We start from the raw sequence: 23,376 nt of genomic DNA, 5'->3' as shown, positions 1-23,376 counted from the left end.
ACCTCAAACTTCAGTGAAAATCATGTGTGTGTTTTTTAAACTAATGAGCCATAAAATGGCTCCCCTATAGAAAATGGCAGCTGGAAATGATCTCCAAGGTCATTTCTGGCCACCCCGACCCATGGATATGCAGAATTAATTCCTTCTTGGCTGGTCTTTCCATGTATGCCGAGTGTGCATTACCCGACCACGGATATGTGAAAATGTGGATGGTGAGTCTGCAGATAGTGAGGTAAGCCTGTACACACACACACACACACACACACACACACACACACCTATTAATATCACACACTTCAAGTATCACTGCTCCTTGTGTTTTTCCCAAATTAGCACTGGTGTGGAAACAGTTCAGATCGTATTTGCTAGATTCTCATCAGACCCGACAAAAGCATTCATTGAAAGCCGGCATATTTGGGTTGAACATCATGAGCATTTCCTCTCAGGAGGCATATTAAATAATTTCATGTGCAACTGCTCAAAATATTTTCTGAAACTCCTGTAAACTCAAGACTGCCAAAAATCCAGCATATGTTCTACCCTGCAATCCTCGGGAGGGACGAAAGGAACACGGCACTTCTGCTAAAGTAATTAATAAGCACCGATACTCCGATTCCGTTCCACCAAAATGAGTCACGTCCTCCTGTGTGTCACACCCAATATTTAACATATTTTCGTTAGCTTTCTGAAAGAAAAATAACCCACCATGGATCGGCGCACAAGAATATTGAACGTTCTGCCCTTCTGTTCAGTGGCGGGGGGGGGCAGAATCCTTTGAGTCGAACCTTTTCTTGGAGCCTTTTCAGTCAGAAATGTAGCCTAGGAAAGTAGTTTGCAAAATATGAATTTTGCCGATGAGAGATGCATTTTTTTTGGCAAGGTACGCTAATCCCATTTGGGGCTTGCTATTAAGGTGAAAAGCGTAGGCTAACAAACTGTTCCAAAATGAATTAAGAAACTGAGCACAGAAATCCCTCCCTCCCTACCACCTGCAAGTGTATTTTTAGTTAGTCCTTGTCTCTTGTCGAATTCGCAAGCAAATATCATCTCATTTGGGAAGGAAGATGTTTCCACAACTCCATCAATCCCTCATGAGCTCTACAGCTTATGGGTGTGGTGAAGGTACAGGACCTTTCTAACCCAACAGCGTGGGGTATGGACGTGACCCAGATCACATTCCAAAGTCCAGGGGCAGCAATGGAGGAGGCCCGTTCCCGAGTAGCTGCCAAACGAGCTGGTGGCAATCACAGACGAATCTCTCTAGAGGATCTGAACAGGTGGGAGGGCTCATGGTGAAGAAGACAGTCTCTTCAGTTCCCAGGGCCTAAGCTGTTTAGGGCTTTATAGGTAATAACGAGCACCTTGTATTTTGCCTGGAAACGGATCGGCAGCCAGCGTAGTTCCTTCAACACGGGAGTAATATGGTCTCTCCGAGATGACCCAGAGATCAACCAGGCTGCCGTTTAAGTTTACAAACATTAAAACAGATACAACAGTAAAACAAAAATAATGGACTCACAGACTGACACGTTGAGGGAAATTACTCAAAGCAGCCCCACTGAAATTAAAAGCACCTACTACAACTCCCATGATCCCCAGTCACAATCAGAGGTGGATACAGCAGGAAATTGCAGGGGGCACAACAGGATCCCCCCCCATAAAAGATTCCTCCCCCCCCCACATATAGAAATAATGGGGCTTGGATTTTATCTCTCTTGCAAATGCACTATGCTGGGGGGGTGTCAAAATCAGATCTGGTGGTGGGCTGGATTGGATTCGGATACATCTCTGGGCCTCATGGCACAAATAATCTTGCAGCACTTTCTGCCGCCTCACACCCACCTCTCACCACCTCCTGTCTTCCTCCTCCTCTCTCTCATATTTCCTTCCTCTCCCACCCCCTGCCCTGCCACTTAAATTAGCTGAATTCACTACGTTTCACACCAAAATACACTCAGGGAAAGATTTGTTTTTTTAATTATTTTTAGAAGCAATTCTAAACATACCTGCCAATACCAGACTTTGCATGGACAATCCTGCCCCTCTCCCCTCTTCCTCTCTCTTTTGAAGAGGTGCTAGGTACTTAAAAGATCCAGGGCTTGTGCCCACAGGGCCTGCCCAGGGCCCACAGCCTCGCCACATTTTGATAATTAAACCCTTTCATGCTCTCTTAAAGGTATCCAACACTTTCCTCATCCCTAGTTTGCTTCACTGCTAAAAATGTATCTCCTTTTTCTCTTGCATCAGATTTCTCCTGCAACCAATACACACACTTTTGAGAACCAATGTGGTGCAGTGATTAGAATGTTAGGATTGGGGGATTTTGTTCCTCATTATTAATGGAACTGCTTTGGGGTGATTGGGGGAACACCCCTAAATGTGTTTGGGCGTGTGTGCAGGAATTAGTGAGCTAAAGTGCAGCAGTCCTATGTCAGAATAAATTTGTGCAAAGTTCTGGTCCTGGAGAAATGAACTGACGGAGAGTAACCTGAGGTTCACGAATACAATCAGTTTATTGAGGGATTGGGGTACAGCAGAGAGAAGAGCTGATTGAGGCACTATTACTACTAAAATAGGTTAAAAAGATTAACCAGATAACTTGCAAAGCAGCAATTTGAGCTTGATGTTCGAATTGGATGAACTCTAGGCAGGCTAGAGAAAAGACGGCTTTAAAGAAACAGGTTTCTCGATTTTAAGAGCAGGGATAGGAAGAGTCCAGTGGGGCACAGGGGTGCAGTGGTGATCATACAACCTTGTCCTTCCATTTAGTGGCGATTGGACCCTCGTGGCTCAGGTGCACCCGAAGGACCTCTTTCCCCTGGAACAGAACCGGGAGGCAGCAGTGGAGAACTGAATGTAGTTTGGGGGTTAGGCAGCAGGGGTAAATCCAAAAGGTGTCTGTTCTCATGTAGCCAGCTTCTTGAACCAGCAAGAAAGGCTGATCTGGAGGCTGAGAGCGGGAATGGAACAAAGAGCAAGACACGGCTTAGTGTTATGGCCGGTGTCAGGTCAATTGTCCAAACAGTGAGGCGAGTCTCACGATCAGTGAGGCTTGCCTCTAGGGGGGTTGTGGGGAGAGTTGGCTTAGCAACCTCTCCCCGCAGATGAGCAGGAAAGCAGCCCTGGGCGGCCGGATCACCGGGGGCTGCGGGGATCGGGGGCTGTGTAGCCCCCGGAAGTTCCAGGATGCCCTGCGCAAGTGCACGGGGCATCCTGGAGAGACCTCCAGGGTTGGGAGGCTTGTTTCAGCCTCCCGGCGGGGGTCTCCTCATGTGTTGCCACAGCGCGGAGCAGCGTCATGGCAACACACAATCCAAAAGATGGGGTTAGCGGAGCGCTCGCTCTGCTAACCTTGATTAAGGGAAGGGGGAATTAAGAGGGTTTGCTGCTGGGAGCTGCGTGGCTCATGTGGCAGCACACGATCCACCAAAAGTGGGCTAGGCTCCCTTAGCCTGCTTTTGGTGGATCGTGAGAATCTCCTCAATGGGTGACTTCAAGGTATAGATACCAAATGAAGCACACTGCTTCATGAAACCAGGGCCAGTTATAGCCCAAAATATGCCCTGAGGCAAAATACCAGCTGCTCCTTCTTCTTGAGGAGGGACATTCCAGAGGATCCCAAAAGAATCCATTGTCTTTGCTGGGTGTGCTAGCTTAAGCACAAGGACATGAAAGGTCAAGAACAACCTATATGTAAATAGACTGGAGGGACGTGCTGTTGGAGCTAGGACCCTGGCAGCATCAGCTCTCAGCTGCAGTGTCTCACCGTGGCCACTGGGGGTGGGCGTTAGGGTCATGGATAAAAGTGCTGGACTCCTCCCCTCTTTGTTCTTCCCGTGTTAGTCTCCATTTTGTCTCTCCAGAGATGGCTGTTTGTTTAGTCTCTTTCTCCTTTCAGCCTGAAGCTCAGCTTTCCTATCCTTTTGTCACTTCTAAATAAATCCTTGTCGTTCTTCAAACTTGTCTCCAGACACTCTAGCTTGGCTGAATTCTTCCCAAACTGGTTTTGCTCTGCTAATTGGGGACTGAACTGCCATTGTTCCCTTACAAAGGGTTAGGAGGCCCAAAAGCCAGCACATAAAAGAGAAGAACCTAGAAAGTTAAATAAAAAGCAAAGCAAAGAGAAAAGCTTTGCAAATGGAGACAGCGCAAGGATTCCAGATGACTGAAAAGTTGCAAGGTCCTGAGACTATTCTCATGAACTCCAAAAACCAAGCTAGGGGAGCCCTGCCCGGTTGTCAGAGGTTGTGCGCTGCAACGGGAGCCACGCAGCTCCTGGCAGCAAACCTCCTTTACTCCCCCCACCCTTAAATGAGGTTAGTGGAGCGAGCACTCCACTAACCTCATTTTCCTGATTATGAGACACTGCGGTGTGGCTCTGTGCCACGGCAACTTCTGAGTAGAACCCCGGCCAGGAGGCTAAAACAAGCCTCCCAGCCTTGGGGGTTTCACCAGAATGTCCTGCACACTCACACGGGGCATCCTGGGACTTCCAGGGGCTGGGTGGCCCCCAGTCCCTGCAGCCCCTACTGGCTCCATGATGGAGCCGATAGTCATGTGGGCGGCTGATCCGGCCACCCAGGATGGGCTCTCCACTCATCTGCGTGGAGAGCGGGCCAAGCCAAGCCCGCTCTCCCCACACAACCCTCTGAGGCTCTCCACACTGCTCATGTGGAGAACCTCCTTGAGTACAAGCTCTGGTCTTTCAAGATGGAGATGCTCCTTAAAAGAAATGGACTTGGCAGTGTTCTGCACACCCAGCATCCTGCAGATGCAGGAAAGGAGCAGGAAAAAAATGGGACAGAGCAGATGAAAAGGCATCAGTAATGATTGGCTTGGTGGTGAGTGACCCAACCTTAGTGCATCTAAGAGACAAAGAAAATGCAGATAATATGTGGGAAACTTTGAAGGGATTTTATAAAAAGAAGTCTGTGGTTCCCAAAGTGCACCTAGTAAGAAAACTGAGCAGTAAAAAACTTAGAGAAGGAGAAAGTCTGTCCAAGCAGATCAATGAAATGTTAGAAATATCTAGGTAACTGCAAGCTCAAGAAGTAATCATGCCTGATGCAGTTTTGATAGGATTATTGTTGAATAGTTTGCCACATTACTTTGGTAGTATGACTAGTGCCTTGGAAGTCAAGGAAGAGGCAGACTTACCATTTGTAATTAACCATCTAGAGGACTTTGATTTGCACAGGAGGGATGATAGGCAACCAAGAGGAAGGGAAGAAAATTCATTTAGAACCTTGCAAAACAATAAGAAATGCTTTATTTGTGGAAGACTCAAACACTTGCAGAATAAGTGTCCTAAGAATAAAGAGTTTGCAGACAAAAGGCAAGCAAAACAAAGTTTCAGAGAGAGTGAGTCTTTGCTAATGCACAAGCTAATGTCAGATTTCAGCATAGACGAACCAAAACCCACTGAGATGTTTGAGGATAATCAAAGCTGCATCCAGATCTCATAAATAGAGACAATTACATTTAGAACAAAACACATTGAAACAAAATATGATTATGTGCTGGATGCATAAGAAAAAGGACTTGTAAAATTGATGTATTGTCCAAGTGAACAAATGGGAGCAGATGTGCTAACTAAGCTGTTGCATAGAAGCATAGGAACATAGGAAGCTGCCATATACTGAGTCATGCCATCGGTCCATCTAGCTCAGTATTGTCTACACAGACTGGCAGCAGCTTCCTCAAGGCAGGAATCTCTCTCAGCCCTATCTTGAAGAAGCTGCCAGGGAGGGAACTTGGAACCTTCTGTTCTTCCCAGAGCGGCTCCATCCCCTGAGGGGAATATCTTACAGTGCTCGCACATGGAGTCAGGGGCGTAATTATAATAGGGCAAGGGGAGACAGTTGTCTGGGGGCCCACTGCCTGGGGGGGGGCAGAGGCAAGTCACATGACTGACTACCCCAGCTGCGCACCTGCCCGGGCTTCCTTCGGTTGTATTCACCCTCCAAAATTGATGTGAGTGTTAAGAGCTACCAGAACAGCATGTCTTTCTTTAGTACCATTAAATGACTTGCATCATCCACAATTTACAAAACCTTTTTAAAAATTATTTAGGATGATGTTCTATTGTGGCCCATAGGACACACACACACACACACACACACACACACACACACACACACACACTTTACTATGCTTTTTGTTATCACTATTCAGCCTCATTTAAGATTTCTTTACTTCATAAGCTGAGCTTCAGTGATGGGGAGGCTCATTTTAAAATCCTGTCTCTGGGCCCACTCCAACCTTGCTACGCCCCTGTATGGAGTCTCCCTTTCTTATGCAACCAGGGTGGACCCTGCTTAGCTAAGGGGACAAGTCATGCTTGCTACCACAAGACCAACTCTCCTCTCCTCTCGCTGTTTCCCAAGGGATCGTTTCAAAACCTCGAGAGAGAAGTTGGGACTTATAGACAGCAGCACAAGCCGATGAGAAGGAGTGTTGGAGCTCGGAGCTCTCTTTGTTCTTCCAGTGTGAGTCCCCCTTTGGTCTCTCCAGGGGACAAGTCACGCTTGCTACCACAAGACCAACTCTCTGCCCTTCAACTGTTGGCTGGAAGAGGAAACGGTAGGCCAGGGCTGTACAACTTTGGCCCTTCAGCTCTTTGGGGGCTACAACTCCCATCACGCCCAGCATCTGTGGCCAATAGGCTTCCAGATTTTTGTCTGCCTGGAGGATCCTATGCCATGAGTCCTGCTTTGTCCTACAGCAGAGAGACCGGCAGAAGAGAAAGCTCTGGAGCGTCTGCTTTGCTTCAAATGCAATTCAGGCATAGACTAGTCACATATTTCTAGTCCGCCACACTGAAGACAGCAGACCGAGCTTCGTTCCTGGAAAGACGGCAACAGCCTCCCCGCTGACCGTTTAAATGGGGGAAAGGAGCCCCTGACTATTTATCAGTTGACTTTTCCAGTTCCTGCATAAAGCAATGGTCCCCACAGGGAGAACTTCATTTTACTTCTATTACTTACTTCAGTTATAGGCCATTTATTAAGTGAACTCGCCATTCTGCTTACCCATAATAATCCCCAGAAGCCCAAGAGCGATGAAAGATGCCATAAGGTGTTCCAGAGCGGGATATCTGGGCCTAACGATAGACTTAAGGTAAAAGACGTTGGTTTTATAGTATATTTTTAATTAAGGTATTCAGCTACACACACATACACACACACACACTGTACCTTGTGTAAATATTAACTTAGAACACCTGGTTTACATAGCAACCAACCTTTCAAGTTGCAACATCAAATACAACGCTACAGCTCACAGTTCAACCCATGGCACAACATTCGGTTTCTGTAAAACAAAACTGCAGGACTGGAATGTATTAATTGGGGGTGAAATTATTTCTGATCCTCTTATAAATGGAGGCTTGGAAGCATTATCACAGTCAGGAATAATTGCAGGCTTCCTATCAAAAGTATCAGCTTTTGGCCCGTCTAGCCTTTGCGGGAGGAGAGCTGGTCTTGAGGGAGTGAGCAAGAATTGTCCCCTTTGCTAAGCAGGGTCCACTTGGGGTTGCATTTAGATGGGCAGCTGCTGGTGAGCACAGAGTGCTGTGAGATATTCTCCTTAGAGCAGAGGTGGGCAAACTGGGCACTTCAACTGCTGCTGAACTACAACTCCCAGCATCCCCAGCCCATCCCCTGCTGGTTTAATGCCTGAATGGGGGCCACTGGTGGTCAGGCTCCGTGCATTCTGCCTGGACAATTAGCCCGGTGGCCAGCATGCTCTAATTAAAAAATAAACAAGCACAGGCTGTGGCGGACCTATCAATCTGTCAGACCCAGTCTTTCCAAATCATAAGGCACAATCCTGGAACCAAGATCAAGGGTGATCTGCAGGCACGGCTGGTAATTTTTTAAAGCTACAAGTTCCACCTCCATCAGGAACCACTGGGGTTCATATCAGAAACCCACAACCCTGGGTACAACTTCCCCATAGGAACATAGGAAGGAAACTGCCTTATAGTGAGTCAGACTATTGGCCCATCTAGTTCAGTATTGTCTACACTGACTGGCAGCAGCTCTCCAAGGTTTCAGGCAGGAGTCCCTCCCAGCCCTACCTGGAGATGCTGCCAGGGAGGGAACTTGGAACCTTCTGCTCTTCCCAGAGCGGCTCCATCCCCTGAGGGGAAGATTTCACAGTGCTCACACATCAAGACTCATTCATATGCAACCAGGGCGGACCCTGCTTAGCTAGGGGGACAGGTCATGCTTGCTACCACAAGACCAGCTCTCCTCTCTTGCTCTGAGGGGAGGAGAACGGATGTGAGACTAAGGAACTGGAATGGCTCTCATCACCCAGGCTCTCTTCAACAGAAAGAGCTATAAAGGCTTCCTGTTCAGGTTGGGCTTTTGTTTTTAATTGTTCCCTTCTGTCCCAGTCAGAGATTTCACCTCAGTTTAAGGCACACCGATGTGGACCAGTCACAGCGGCAGAATTCCAGCTGTGGGAAAAGGAAAGGAAGGCTGTTCTCCCTTCCTCCCCTCTCCGGCCCACTAGTATATCACTGGATGAAAGTCCCTGGTAGCCTTGGGAAATGTAGTTTCCCTGGGCTACTTACTTTGCAAAATCCATGAGTAAAAACACATTTCCCAAGGCTACCAGGAACTTTCATCCTGTGATGCACTACCAGTGTATCCAAGAGAGGAGGGAGGCCTTCATTTCTCCTTCTTCCTGTGACTAGAGGACTGCTGCTGACCGACATATCTAGAAAGTGCTATTTAAAGGGAAGGGGGAGGGGGTTGGGGTGAATTTGGATGGACCTATTTTCTGGTCTTTTTTAAAAAAAATAAAAAATAAATGTGATATGTTATGTTACTCATTTATATAGCTCATTAATGCTCATTCATTAATATGTTAGTTTAAAAGGTGCCATTATTATTATTATTATTATTATTATTATTATTATTATTATTATTTCTTGTCTGCACAGTCAGATAGATGTGATTGACTAGTTTGTTTTATCCAGACATTGAGTCCTTCCCAAGGACCTGGCATGGCTGAATTTTATTGTCAATGTTGTTGCTGTTGTTATAGATATCGTCACAGAATATAGGCTGTTCCCAGTAAAGCTGCTTTTGGTAATTGGCTGATGGTGATTTCTGTGACCCCTATGGTGTTGAGGTGCTCTTCAAGGCCTTTTTGGAATTGTACCATAGCTAAGCAGGGTCCACCCTGGTTGCATATGAATGGGAGACTTGCTGTTTGAGCACTGTAAGATATTCCCCTCAGGGGATGGAGCCACTCCAGGAAGAGCATCTAGGTTCCAAGTCCCCTCTCTGGCTTCTCCAAGAGAGGGCTGAGAGAGACTCCTGCCTGTCCTGCAACCTTGGAGAAGCCGCTGCCAGCCTGTGAAGACAATACTGAGCTAGATGGACCAATGGTCTGACTCAGTATATGGCAGCTTCCTATGTTCCTATGTTCCTCATTAAGGGTATTCACATGACCTACTGGATGGGTGGGCGGGCGGGCGGGCAGAGGAGGAAGGGTTTTACCTACCTTCCTCCCAGATGATTAAACAAATGTTGCCTTGAGTGCACTTCCAGATGATCTGCACTGAGCCAAGCAGCACAGATCTCCGGAGGCCGGGATGGTGCATCCCAGCCTCCGGGAATCCTACAATCCACCGCGTGCTGAATGTGGTGCAATGGGGGTGCTCTAGGTGCCCATCTCTGTGTGTGCCTGGATTGCAAGCAGCCTGAGCACGCACACAATCCCAGCAGCCAGGTTAAGGGTGCGCTCACGCTAAGTGCTGGGCTAGGGAACCAGATCTGGTGGCACTGCTGCACCAAATGTGGATCCTGGCAGTTCTCATAGAATCCTGGCGGACCTCGTGAGACCAGCCTTATTGTGAGCTCCACACAATCAGTTTCAACTTCCAAAAAGAACATAAGGAGGAAAAAAGGGAGCGAATGAAGGAAAAAAACTATCCCCTATTGACAAAAGAAATGTGTCCAGTTTCCAATCTGAAGCTTGATTTTAGTGATAAGAAATTGGCTGCTAATGAAATCTTTGAAGATAATTAATTTAGTAGCCAATGAAGTGATTCTTCAGGCTTTTAATTTGGTGCCAGCACCCGCCCCTCTTCCTGTTAGTGTTTCATGACCACAACAAACACAAAATCGCTGTGCCTGAAAAGAAAAAAAAGATCCCTGCAGGCAGGAATTTTCGAGTTTCACTTGGGGGTGGGGGGCGGGGGGGGACAGAAGCAAAGGAAAGATTTTGGCCAGGCTCAAGCATGAAGAAAATATCTAGAGATTTATGTTGAAAGAATCTGAAAATAAATATTTAGAATGCATTTATTGGCCTTAGAAATCCCACATTAGAAGACTGTGGGAAAGTTACAGGGTTTGGTCGGGAGTGAAATGTGGCGACATTCCTATCTTTCTCGATTGCTACTTTCAGAGGCTTGGTCCTTGTTACATCCCCTTGCTGTGGTGTGATCTGCACCTTGGGGAGGTTTTTAGTTTTTTTGCTGTTGGATAGATGCAACCCAGAGCATGGTCTAGAGGTACATGAACCAGCTACCTTACTGAAGCTATGCAGGCCTGGATCAGTGCATGGGTAGGAGGCAGTCTATACAACCCATAGGGTTGTTTGCACAACCCTAAAGAGGGTCAGAAGAGTGCCCAGCCAGAGTTTGAGAGCTGTACAAACTCCTGATAGGCAGTTGTGTGTTTGCAAAGATCAGGGCAGGAGGAGGGGAGAGTGATTGTGTGGGAGGCGGAAGCTGGGTAGCACAGCTTTCCATCCACCCTTGAGAAAATGCTGGGGACGGAATGTGGGGTGGCCACTAGGGGTGTGCAAATTGATACAAATTTGAATCAATTTGACTCGAATTTGAATTTAAATCGAATCACCCCTCAAAAGGGTGGTTAGATTCGAATCCAAATTGAATTTTTGAAATTCAATTTGAATTTGATTCAAGGGCCATTTGGCACTTTAAAAAAAAACACCCATTCAGATGCCCTTAAAAAGGCACCCAAACTGTCTCAAATCTATTCAAATTTAGAATGAATTTTCCAATTTGATTTGAATTTGAATTGAATAGAAAAATTTGATTGTTGCACGTCCCTATTGGCCATGCCCAGCCTACTCAGCTCCTGGCTCCCACACGATCACTCTTCCCTCCTCCTACTTTGAGCTTTGCAAACACATAACCATTTTGTAAGGGCGGTATATAAATCAAATAAATAAATAACCGCCAATCAGGGACACACCCGGCTCTCCTACCCTGGCTGGGCAACCCTGGTTAATGTCGAGTGATCAGCCATTATGTATGCCACCTTGGGTTCCATGATGGAAGCCAAGTGGGATACAAACATAGTGCCTGATATCCAGCTTAATGCTTCATGTGTGCAACAAAACTGTTATATGAAGTTGTGGGGATTTTTGAAGTTTGAAATTTAAAGATGGGTGGCAGTTTCTGTAATAGCCTATCCGAACGCAATAAGCACATCAAGACCTTTCCCTAAAGAAAAAAGACTCTCAAGGTCTGAGCCATAAGGTTGGGAGTTGTCATTGGATTCACATTGGGCCTCCAGTTCAGAGTTTGATCGCCCAGTACTGGTATAGCTTTCCTGTGTTTTTTGACTTTGAGCTACAGACTACTTGGAATGGTGAGATATCTAACACACTCTTAACTTTTATTCTTTGAGTCTGCGCATTTTCTAAGCAGTGGGCAATAGCTGAATAAGAACTGGAGCCCCATAGCTAAGTAGGGCTGCACATGTCCAAAATTTCGGAATTCCACTTCTGGAATGTGACATTGTTCTGTGACATCACAGCAGTTTTACTAATAGTTAGAGGGAGAACTTTACTGAAAGCCAACCGTTATAACAGCCTCTCTGGAAAGTGCACCTTTCAAAAATAATACTGAATTGTCAAAAGCTCACATTAGCTGGTGCTTTGCTCCCTTTCCCGTGAAACATTAAATTGATGAGTAAGTATATTTAAGATCTAATACAGGCATCGAAAGACAAGATACTATGACGCAGCAGGTGCAGAAGCCAGTTCACCTCCAATCTGTATTCTGCCTGAATCGACAATTTGAGCTTTGGATATAAATATAATTTCCAGAATGGACTCTGGCCAGCAAAGTCAAGGACAAAAAGAAATAAAAAGATGTTGTTACCAGTCCTATACGAACAAATACAGGAATATGCATAGATTCCATGAGAAAGGGTCCCAGGATGCAGTAAGATTGCTTATGCTCCCATTATGTTTTAAAAGTCCACCAAAAATGGTAATATGCCTCCCATCACATCAAAATACACATCATAGCCCACAAAATGCTTCTAGGCACAATGTGGACAATAACCCATAGCAATCCAGTTTTTTCGAAGGTTGTTTTTTCTTTTCTGTAGAAACTTGGGAATGGTGTGGGTGCCTCTGGGAGTTGTAGTCTTTTATGAGGCTGTGGCCATTGTTGCAGCCACAGAAAAGACTTCAACCCTCAGGAGCTCCTGCACCATTACCAGGACTCCAAGGAAAGAGGAAAATGTCATTTAAAAAGTCACGTCAGGGAAGATGGCGGCCCACTCTGTCATGGCTGGGGGGTAAAGGCAGAGAAAAATGGGTTGTCCCCTACCCCCTGCCTGGTCCCTCCAAGTAGTTTTATGGCTAAGGGGAAGTGAAGCTTTGTGGTAGTATGGTGACCAAAGTGAAGCGCAGGTTCCTCTGAAGCTGAAAGTGGAGACTGCTCTGAGATGTTGAGGTGGTCCTCAAATTAGAGCAGGCCTGCTTTGTAAAGGCCTAATCCCCTCTCAGGAAATGGTTTTGCTTGCTTGTTCCTTCACCTATGCATGGCAAGTTGTTTCTCTCAGTGAGTGGGATGGATCATCAAGAAAATGTGATCGCCCTGATTACTGTGTGGAGGAAGGTGGAAGAAAGGTGGGATATAAACATAGTTAATAGCAACCACAACCTAGTAGTTGCTTCCTTATTTTACTTACTGAGGTGGGTCGCACGATCAAAGAGACCCGCCTGGGGAGGGTGAGCGGAGAGAGAGGGCTTAGCCCGCTATCCCCGCACACAAGCAGACAGTCTGCTCTGGGTGGCTGAACTGGCTGCCCACACGACTGCTGGCTCCATCACAGAGCTGGCGGAGACTGGGGAGTTTGGGGGCCGCATGCCCCCTGGAAGCTCCAGCATGCCCTGCGCGAGCAAGCAGGGCATGCTGGAGAGACCCCCTGAGCCAGGAGGCTGCTTTTCAGCCTCCAGGTTGGGGGTCTCCTCGTGAATAGCCACGCCGTGGCAACTCACGATTGGGAAGCCCGGGTTAGCAGAGCACTCCAGGCACTCGCTCCGCTAACTCGGGCTCAGGGGAGGGCTACTGAAGTGGGTGACCCGCTTAAGAATCACCGGGCTCTCAGCTGAGCCCAGTGGTTCTCACGGTCTGCAAAAATCGGGCTAGGCTCCCTTAGCCCAATTTTTGCAGACCGTGTGAATAGCCTCACTTACTTACTATTTAACATAGGAACTTAAGAAGCTGCCACATACTGAGTCAGACCAGAGGTCCATCTAGCTCAGTATTGTCTGCTCAGAATGGCAGTGGCTTCTCCAAGGTTGCAGGCAAGACTCTCTTTCAGCCCTATCTTGGAGAAGCTAGGGAGGGAACTTGGAACCTTCTGCTCTTCCCAGAGCAGCTCCATCCCCCGAGGGGAATATCTTGCAGTGCTCACACATCAAGTCTCCCATTCATATGCAACCAGGGTGGACTCTGCTTAGCTAAGGGGACAAGTCATGCTTGCTACTGCAAGACCAGCTCTCCTCTTCATGGAGATATTTATATACTGCCCAAAACTCATGTCATATTTATATATCACCTAAAACTCACGTCTCTGGGTGGTTTACGATAAAACAACAGAGATGAAAACAACCCATGTGTGTGATATTTTGCCCTGCACACTTGTTTTCAGGTCTGAGGCACCTCCATTTTATATGCAAAAGGTCCATGGACAAATTTGAGGGTTCCCAGATGGCTCTACTGCTTTTCAAATTAAGGAAGCTGGCAGGGGGGAGCCCCATTGGGTATCAATATTTCAGTATAGCATTTATTATAAAAATATTTAATAGGCAGGAAGGAGTATATTTTAGTTGCTACTTGGTTCAAATACTTACCCTGAACATTTTAGTTCTCATGGCTTTTATGGCAGTCGGTCAAGTCAGAGATTTAATGTGTATATTTGTTTCTGCTTCTGATCTTCATATGACCTGGAGCTGGAATTTCGACTAACTGTCATTTTTCTGAAAAAAAGCCCCACATATTTAATGCATAATGGCAGGCAGCACTGACTACAAATACTTGAAGAATAACACCTCATCTGTTTTTTATGGGATTTCCATGTGAAACTTTGCTGGGCAACAGGTTCAGTGGTTTAGACCACAGCTAGAACTATACACCACACTAAGGTCCTTCACATGAGCATTTGGGGATGGGGGTCGATTGGAGGGCTAGAGAGCTCCTATCTGAGCGCACACAACATAGGAACATAGGAAGCTGCCATATACTGAGTCAGACCATTGGTCTATCTAGCTCAGTATTGTCTTCACAGACTGGCAGCGGCTTTTCCAAGGTTGCAGGCAGGAATCTCTCTCAGCCCTATCTTGGAGAAGCCAGGGAGGGAATATGGAACCTTCTGCTCTTCCCAGAGCAGCTCCATCCCCTGAAGGGAATATCTTACAGTGCTCATACTTCTAGTCTCCCATTCATATGCAACCAGGGTGGACCCTGCTTAGCTAAGGGGACAAGTCATGTTTGCTACCACAAGACCAGCTCTCCCCTCCAACAGAGTTGGGCACCTAGAGTACCCGTCTTATGGGGGTATCTCCCAATGCACCATGCTCATCATGTGGTGCATTGTGGGATCTGTGTCCCGGCCTCCAGAGATCTGTGTTGTGTGCAGCAGCGTGGATCATGTGGGAGCATGGTACACACTACCACCGACATTACAGGATCAATTTAGGTAGGTTTGGGGTAGGTTTGGGGCAGCCTCCGCCCCCCCACCTGCCCTTCCCGCCTCGCAGTCATGTGAATAGCCTTATTATTTCTAAACAAACAAAACCCACAGGCGTGTGGTCCTAACCACAGAAAGAGAAACCCATGTGGGTTGGATGGATTCATCCTTTTCTCTGCTTGTGCTTAGGAACTGAGATCCTGCCCTATGTTTCTTCCGACGATTCTCCTCCACAACCATTTAATATTCCAAAGAGCACCTCTCCAAAACCACCAACCCCTTCACCTGGGTCTCTGTTCCTTCTTTCCATCAACAGATTGCACTGCATGAGCCAAGGCAGATCAACACTTCTTGGATGACACAGGGCAGGAGAACTGAAACATTTTCATTGCATGAAGGGTGGTTTTCTGACAACACATACTGAAAGTGATTTCTAAGCTCCGAACCCCCAAGAGGGGGAGAAAAACCACGTGGGGAAAATTTGAAGAATTGTTGGCTGTGGTCCATTGCTGCAGCCCCGAGCATCGAAACAGTGTGTGCTTCCGTTGTTTGAAACGGCAGTGAAGGGTGCCCTAGGTAGACGTGGGTTATTTTGAAAGGGACCTGAAGCAGCCAAAGAGCCCTTTCTCACAATAGGAGAAAGGGCTCAAAAGGGGAGAGGGGAGGAATCCTTGAAATGCAGATGATCCTCTCTCCTTTGCTGAATGAGCGGATCATTTACCCAGATGATTGCTGGCACCAGCTCACTCATAGTGCCCACTCATAGGAACATAGGAAGCTGCCATATACTGAGTCAGACCATTGGCCCGTCTAGCGCAGTATCATCTACACAGACTGGCAGCGGCTTCTCCAAGGTTGCAGGCAGGAGTTCCTTTCAGCCCTACCTGGAGATGCCGCCAGGCAGTGAACCTTAGGTTAGGTTTTGTTTTTTAAATTAAATTTTTATTAATTTTAACAATAATCTTAACATTAACATTCACAACAAATAAACAAATATGGACTTCCCGCTCACACCTCCTCGTGAATCGTCAGCTGTAGAATTAACCCTTGCTATAATAATAATTCAAAACACAATATTAATCTACCCAACCTGCAAGGTTAGGTTAGGCTTACAACCACTTTTCATCTCTGCAGGGGCGAGGGGCCTATGAGAATGGTTGGCCCGAAGAGGTTATTGGATCCAATAGGATTCCAAGAAGCCTTGGGGGGATTTAATGTTGGCTTTGCCAGTGATCCTGTTGATGCCCTGGTGCAAAATTGGAATAACATGCTCACCAGGGCAGTAGACACAATTGCTCCTAAGCATCCCCTCCAACCCGTTTCAAAACAGGCCCCTTGGTTTCTGGAAGATCTACAAGGGCAGAAGTGGCAAGGTAGGCGACTGGAGCGCAAGTGGAGAAAGACCCGACTTGAATTCTACAGATTACGACATAGAGCACATTTAAAGATCTATGCTCAGGCAATACGTGCGGCAAAAAAGTGATTCTTTTCTGTCCATATTGCATCTGTGACTTCATGTCCAGTGGAGTTGTTCAGGGTTGTGAGGGGGCTAGTATGTGCCCCCCCTCCTTGAATCGGAATTTGGAGCTGTCAGTTACCCGCTGTGATGTGTTCAAAGAGTTTTTCGCAGATAAAATCTCTCGGATTTTGGGCCGACCTAGATGGAGACTCCACAATTAATTTGATGTCTGAACTGGAGGTGTCCAACCACTCCTCTTATGTGGTTCAACTGGATCGCTTTCAGTTTGTGACTCCTGAGTATGTGGACAAGCTGCTTGGAACAGTGAGGCCTACCACTTGTTCTCTTGACCCTTGTCCAACATGGCTTGTTCTGTCTAGCAGGGAGGCTGTTGTAGGAGGCCTGGTAGAAATCATAAATGCTTCTCTGAGGGAGAACAGGATGCCTCCTTGTCTCAAGGAGGCAATTATTAGACCTCTTCTTAAGAAGCCTGCATTAGATCCCTCAGAGTTGAGCAACTATAGGCCTGTTTCCAGCCTCCCATGGCTGGGCAAGGTAATTGAGAGGGTGGTGGCCTCTCAGCTCCAGACGGTCTTGGAGGAAACTGATTATCTAGACCCATTTCAAACTGGCTTTTGGGCAGGCTATGGGATGGAGACTGCCTTGGTCGGCCTGATGGATGATCTCCAATTGGGAATTGACAGAGGAAGTGTGACTCTGTTGGTTCTTTTGGATCTCTCGGTGGCTTTTGATACCATCGACCATAGTATTCTTCTGGAACGTATGAGAGTGTTGGGGGTGGGAGGCACTGTTTTACAGTGGTTCTGCTCCTACCTCTCAGACAGATTCCAGATGGTGTTGATTGGAGACTGTTGCTCTTCGAAATCTGAGCTTAAGTATGGTGTCCCTCAAGGCTCCTTACTTTCTCCAATATTTTTTAACATCTACATGAAACTGCTGGGAGAGATCATCAGGGGATTTGGATCTGGGTGTTACCAGTATGCTGATGACAACCAGATCTACTTCTCCATGTCAACTTCTTCAGGAGATGGCATATCCTCCCTAAATGCCTGCCTGGAAGCAGTAATGGGCTGGATGAAGGAGAATAAACTGAAACTGAATCCAGATAAGACGGAGGTACTTATTGTGTAGGGTCAAAATTCTAGAGACGATTTTGATCTGCCTGTACTAGATGGGGTCACACTTCCCCAAAAGGAACAGGTTTGCAGTCTGGGAGTACTTCTGGATCCACACCTCTCCCTGGTATCTCAGGTTGAGGGGCTGGCCAGGGGTGCTTTCTATCAGCTTCAGCTGATACGCCAGATGCGTCCATTTCTTGAGATGAACGACCTCAAAATAGTGGTACATATGTTGGTAACCTCCAGACTTGACTTCTGCAATGCGCTCTATGTGGGGCTGCCTTTGTACATAGTCCAGAAGTTTCAGTTGGTACAGAATGTGGCGGCCAGGTTGGTCTCTGGGTCATCTCTCCTTTGTTGATAGAGTTACACTGGCTGCCAATAGGTTTCCGGGCAAAATACAAAGTGCTAGTCATAACTTATAAAGCCCTAGATGGCTTTGGCCCTGGGTATCTAAAAGAATGTCTTCTTCATTATGAGCCCCACCACCCACTGAGATCATCCAGAGAGATCCGTCTCCAGCTGCCGCCAGCTCGGCTGGTAGCCACACGGGGACGGGCTTTCTCGGTTGCTGCCCCGAGACTGTGGAATGAGCTCCCTTCTGAGATATGATCCTCTCCATCTCTGAACATTTTTAGAAAGCATTTGAAAACCCACTTCTTCACCCAAGCCTTTTCAGTTTTCCAGAATAGGGTGTTGATATGATAGAGAGCTGAAATACGGGTTGATGGACAAGACATACAGGAGACGTTATTTGCTGCAGTTGTGTAACTTTCTTTTTATCTTTTTCTTTTCTGTACTTTTCTGTTATAAATTTTTAAAAGGAAAGGAAAGGAAAAGAAAAGAAAAATGGGGGAAAGGGAGCGTTTGCTCTCTTAACCTAATTTTGGAGGTGGGCTCCAGAGGTTGGTTTGCCACTGGCAGGAGCTGGCGGCTCTTGGCAGTTCTCACACGCAGACAAAACCGGGCTGGGCTTCCTTAGCCAGGTTTTGCCTGCACATGAGAACACCCTCAAGGTGTATCAGCGTTTAATATAAAACCTGTCTTGGCTGCTTCAGAAGGGAAAGTTCTGCACTGTATTTAGGGGTCATTTATGAAAATCATAAAACAGGCCCAGCTCAGCTGGATATGGGGTCTTCCAGGGCTGTTATCGTGAAGTACCAAACACACAACGCAAGGTAAAATAATGAACAGTTGGTGGGTGGGTGGGTGTTTAGGCTCACTCCCAAAATATCAGCAACGTTCTTAAGTCACTTAGCTACTTGTGTGGGCTGCTAATCGTCCTACGGGGACAGAACTTAAAAGCCTCCCTCTGCAATCTCTTCGGCATGTTCGTCTCAACACATTATGCAGACCAATCACAATTTAATGAACTTTCATGAATAACCCAATCATTCCTGTCACAATCCATTTCAGAATAAGTTCCAGCCTTACTCTTAAAACAGTCCTAGAGATCAAAGATGGAAAGAGTGATGACATGATGCCATGGAAGTACTACAGATAAAGCTTCATTATAAGGGCCAATGAAAGGAGGCCGTTGGACGGATTCTCATTACCTCTGCAAGGCCGGCTAAAGGTCCCCCTGCTGAGCCAAGAGGCACCTTTTTGAAGTGGTGATTCTCTCTGTTGAGCAGGGGAGAGCAACTGGCCCTATCCATCCTCAGCACAGCATCCCTCCAGTGGCTGTTGCTGGTGTCTGTCATATGTTTGCTTTTTAGATTGTGAGCCCTTTGGGGACAGGGAGCCATCTTTATCATTATTTATTTACACAGTCAGACAGCTGTTATTGACTGGTTTGCTTTATCCAGACATCGAGTCCTTCCCAAGGACCTGGGATGGCTGAATTTTATTGTCAATGTTGTTGCTGTTGTTGTAGATATCGTCACAGAATATAGGCTGTTCCCAGTAAAGCTGCTTTTTGTAATCGGCTGATGGTGATTTCTGTGGCCCCGATGGTGTTGAGATGCTCTTCAAGGTCTTTTGGAATTGCACCCAGGGTGCCAATTACCACTGGGATTATTTTGGTCTTCTTCTGCTACAGCCTTTCAATTTCAATTTGTAGATCTTTGTATTTGGTGAATTTTTTCTATTTCTTTCTCTTCTATTCTGCTGTCCCCTGGTATTGTTATGTCGATTATTTTAACTTGTTTTTATTTCTTTTCAACTACAGTTATATCTGGTGTATTGTGTGGCAGATGTTTGTCTGTTTGTAGTCAGAAGTTTTTACATCTTCATTTTCTTCAACTTTTTCAATTTTATGGTCCCACCAATGTTTGGCTACAGGTAGCTTGTATTTTTTGCAGATGTTCCAGTGTATCATCCCTGCTACCTTGTCATGCCTTTGTTTGTAGTCACTCTGTGCGATCTTTTTACAACAGCTGATTAGGTGGTCCGCGGTTTCATCTACTTCTTTACAAAAGCGGCACTTGCTGTTTGTTGTTGATTTTTTGACTTTTGCTCTTATTGCATTTGTTCTTAGTGCCTGTTCTTGTGCAGCCAGTATTAAACCCTCTGCTTCTTTCTTCAAGTAACCATTCTTAAGCCATTGCCAGGTCTTGGTGATGTCTGATTTTCCACTTATATTGTGCAAATATTGACCATGCAAGGGCTTATTTCTCCATTTTTCTGCTCGACTCAATTTTTCTTCTTGGCTTGTTCTTTCTTGTAGGCCTGCTTTCTTTCATTGGTGTTGAATAATTTTGCGTTATTGACCATTTGAAGTGCATCTTCTTCACTGTCCTTGATATATTCTTCAAGACCTCTTTTCTCCTCCTCTACTGTTTGATGGACTTGCAGCATTCCTCTTCCACCTGAGCTGCGTGGGAGGTATAGCCTATCTACATCACTGCAGGGGTGCAGAGCATGATTGATGGTCATGATTTTCCTGGTCTTACGATCCAGCGTCTCTAGCTCTGCCTGGGTCCAGTCTATTATTCCTGCAGTGTATCTGATAACAGGTATAGCCCAGGTGTTTATGGCTTGTATGGTGTTCCTGCCATTGAGTTTGGACTTTAGGATTTTTCTAACTCTCCTGATGTATTCACTTCCCATTTTTCTTTTAACTTCAGTGTGTGCAATGTTATCCGCCCGGAGAATGCCCAAGTATTTGTAATGTTCTTTCTCTTCCAGGTTCTTGATCTTGCTTCCATTGGGCAGTTCTGTTCCTTCTGTTTTTGTTATTCTTCCCCTGTTCATTATTAATGCAGTACACTTGTCTAGTCCAAACTCCATTGCTATATCGCTACTGAATAAACGGACAGTATTTAGCAGTGATTCAATTTCTGACTGGGACTTTCCATACAACTTCAGATCGTCCATGTACAGCAGATGGTTGATTTTACTTGATGTTTTGTCATATGTTTGCTTTTTAGATTGTGAGCCCTTTGGGGACAGGGAGCCATCATCATCAATCATCATCATCATCATTATTATTTTAAAAAATTAATTCATTAATTCATTCGTTTATTATTTGTTTGCTTGTTTATATCTCTGTAAACCACTTTGGGAACTTCTGTTGAACAGCGGTATATAAATATTTGTTGTATATTTGCCGTGAATGGAAAATCGGAGATTAACACAGTGTGTGCACTCCCCTGACTGTTAGTCTAGGATTGGGGAGTAGTGATGTGCCCGGACCAGTCCGGAGGCCATTCTACAGGCCTCCGGAACGGTCCGGACATGGGCGGTTTGGATTCGGGTGGTTCGGGGTGGGAGGTCCCCTTAAGGGCGCGGGAGGGTTTACTTACCCCTCCCACCGCTTTCCCCCCTCCGGTGCCTGTATTTCATGGAATAATTTCTCTTACTATTTTTTTGAGTGCCCCTTCTCCGGCGTTCTGCTGCAGCAATTCTTTTAGTACTGGGGCGGCAGGATACCTCCCTGCCACCCCTTCCTCCACTTGGCGTGCAGTGCAAAAGGCTTTTAGAAGCCTTGTGTGTGTGCGCGCGCACGCGCATGTACTTTCTTGAGTAAACGGAGTGGCAGGATATCTCCCTACCACCCCTTCTTCCGCTTTGCTGCAAAAGGCTTCTAAAAGCCTTTTGCACTGCACGCCAAGTGGGGGAAGGGGCAGCAGGGAGGTATCCTGCCGCCCCATTACTAAAAGAATTGCTGCAGCAGAGCGCCAGAGAAGGGGCACTAAAAAAAAATAGTAAGAGAAATTATTCCATGAAATACGGGCACCGGAGGGGGGAAAGCGGCGGGAGGGGTAAGTAAACCCTCCCACACCCTTAAGGGGACCCCCCACCCCAGTGCCAGACCACACCTCCACGGTTCTGTGCACACCCCTACTGGGGAGACCCAAGTTGAAATCCTCATTCAACCATGATACTCACTGGGCCAGTCACTTCTCTCAGCCTAACCTACTTCACAGGGTGGTTGTTATGAGAAATATAATGATGCACACCACTCTGGGCTCCTTGGAGGAGAAGCAGGCTATAAATGTAAATACATCCAGACAAACAAACAACACCCCCCCCCATGAGTCTCCTCCTCCCTGGACGGGCCCTCAGAAGGTCATAATCAACTGGCCAAATTTGGAGCACCTTCATAACATGAAATATTGCTTTGCTGGTTAACCCATGTCCACTTTCTCCAGAATTTCATGTCCACTCAGGGGTGTCTCTGGGTGAAATTTCTTGAAAAGACATTTCAGCTCCCTGTCTATAATACCATGAGCCACAGGTGCTTAATGCAGAGATATGGGAAGAGATGCAAGGTGCCAGCTGACAAGTTATAGGCTTTGACTGAGAGAGGGCTCTCTTATTGCTATCTTATCCAGTTAATTGCTGGATATGTGCACAAGCCTTTGAAAACAAAGAGCTTTCCACCACCCCCTGCAAAAGATGAGCAGATAGACCCCTTGCTTTATTTTACGATGTGCAGGATTGTCCTAGATTTAGATGGATCACCCCGGTTGGAATCTACATACCTGTAATTTAAAGCATCTGGGTTTCCCCCAGATGAATTTTATGAACTGGTCTTTCACAAGGAGTTTATTGGTTTTATGCCATTTCTGGTGGACTTAGCTCCTTGGAGAAAGCAGAGAACTAGACTGCTAACCAGCGGAGCCATGGACGCCTACCAGAGTTTTAAAGAGAGAGATAGACGGTGGGAGTCCAGTGATATGAGACATTGAGGCAGTTCCCATGATCAGTGGGAACTGCCAGATGGGGCTAACCCCGCTCTCCCCGCAGACAAGCGCCCGCAGAGCCCTGGGCGGCTGGATCGGCCACCCACACGACTGCCGGATCCATCACAGAGACGGTGGGGGCTGTGGGGATCAGGAGCTACATGGCCCCCAGAAGTTCCAGCCAGAGAGACCCCTGATCTGGGAGGCTGCTTTTTAGCCTCCCGGTCAAGGTCTACTTGTGAGTTGCTGCGGCGAAGAGCTGTGCTGTGGCAACACACGATCTAAAAGCCCGGGTTAGTGGAGCACTCACTCCGCTAACCTGGGCTTAGGGGAGGGTAACTTTAGTGGGTTACCTGCTTTGGTGAGTCCGGGCTCGGCTGCAAGCCTGATGGTTCTCACGCGTGGGCGAAATCGGGCTAGGCTCCCTTAGCCCGATTTCACCCAATCGTGAGAATCGCCTCACTACGTTGCTTTATGTATATAACCTCCCAAGATCAGAAATTAGCCTGAATCTGGGTAGGGCACGCTTGTCCTACCCGGCTGCCACCTCACACATGATCATGCTCTCCACCTCTGATCTTAATGTTTGCAAGCACACGCCCGAAAATCAGGGGTGCATCGGGTGTTGCGCTTCTCCTCCCCTGCCAGTGTTTGTGAGAACAAGCCTAATA

The 23,376-nt window shown here is 46.7% G+C and overlaps 1 long non-coding RNA gene across 3 annotated transcripts in view; it reads right to left on the bottom strand.

Annotated features, from left to right (window-relative positions):
* The window catches only part of LOC128335694 (uncharacterized), a 93,417-nt gene that overhangs the window by 3,844 nt on the left and 66,197 nt on the right, over positions 1-23,376 (bottom strand). Inside the window, exons 2-3 of one of the 3 annotated variants that reach the window (XR_008311692.1) lie at positions 14,143-14,268; positions 2,822-2,950 (exon numbers count right to left, since the gene is read on the bottom strand). This is a non-coding gene — a long non-coding RNA (uncharacterized LOC128335694). Of the gene's footprint in view, positions 1-2,821; positions 2,951-12,119; positions 12,888-14,142; positions 14,269-23,376 lie in introns of those variants that run through there. The other 2 variants (XR_008311691.1, XR_008311693.1) reach the window with 2 other exon arrangements.

Source organism: Hemicordylus capensis, chromosome 11 (genome assembly GCF_027244095.1).
Source record: "Hemicordylus capensis ecotype Gifberg chromosome 11, rHemCap1.1.pri, whole genome shotgun sequence".
Classification (NCBI taxonomy): Eukaryota; Metazoa; Chordata; class Lepidosauria; order Squamata; family Cordylidae; genus Hemicordylus; species Hemicordylus capensis.
This window is presented reverse-complemented; position numbering and strand designations above follow the sequence as displayed.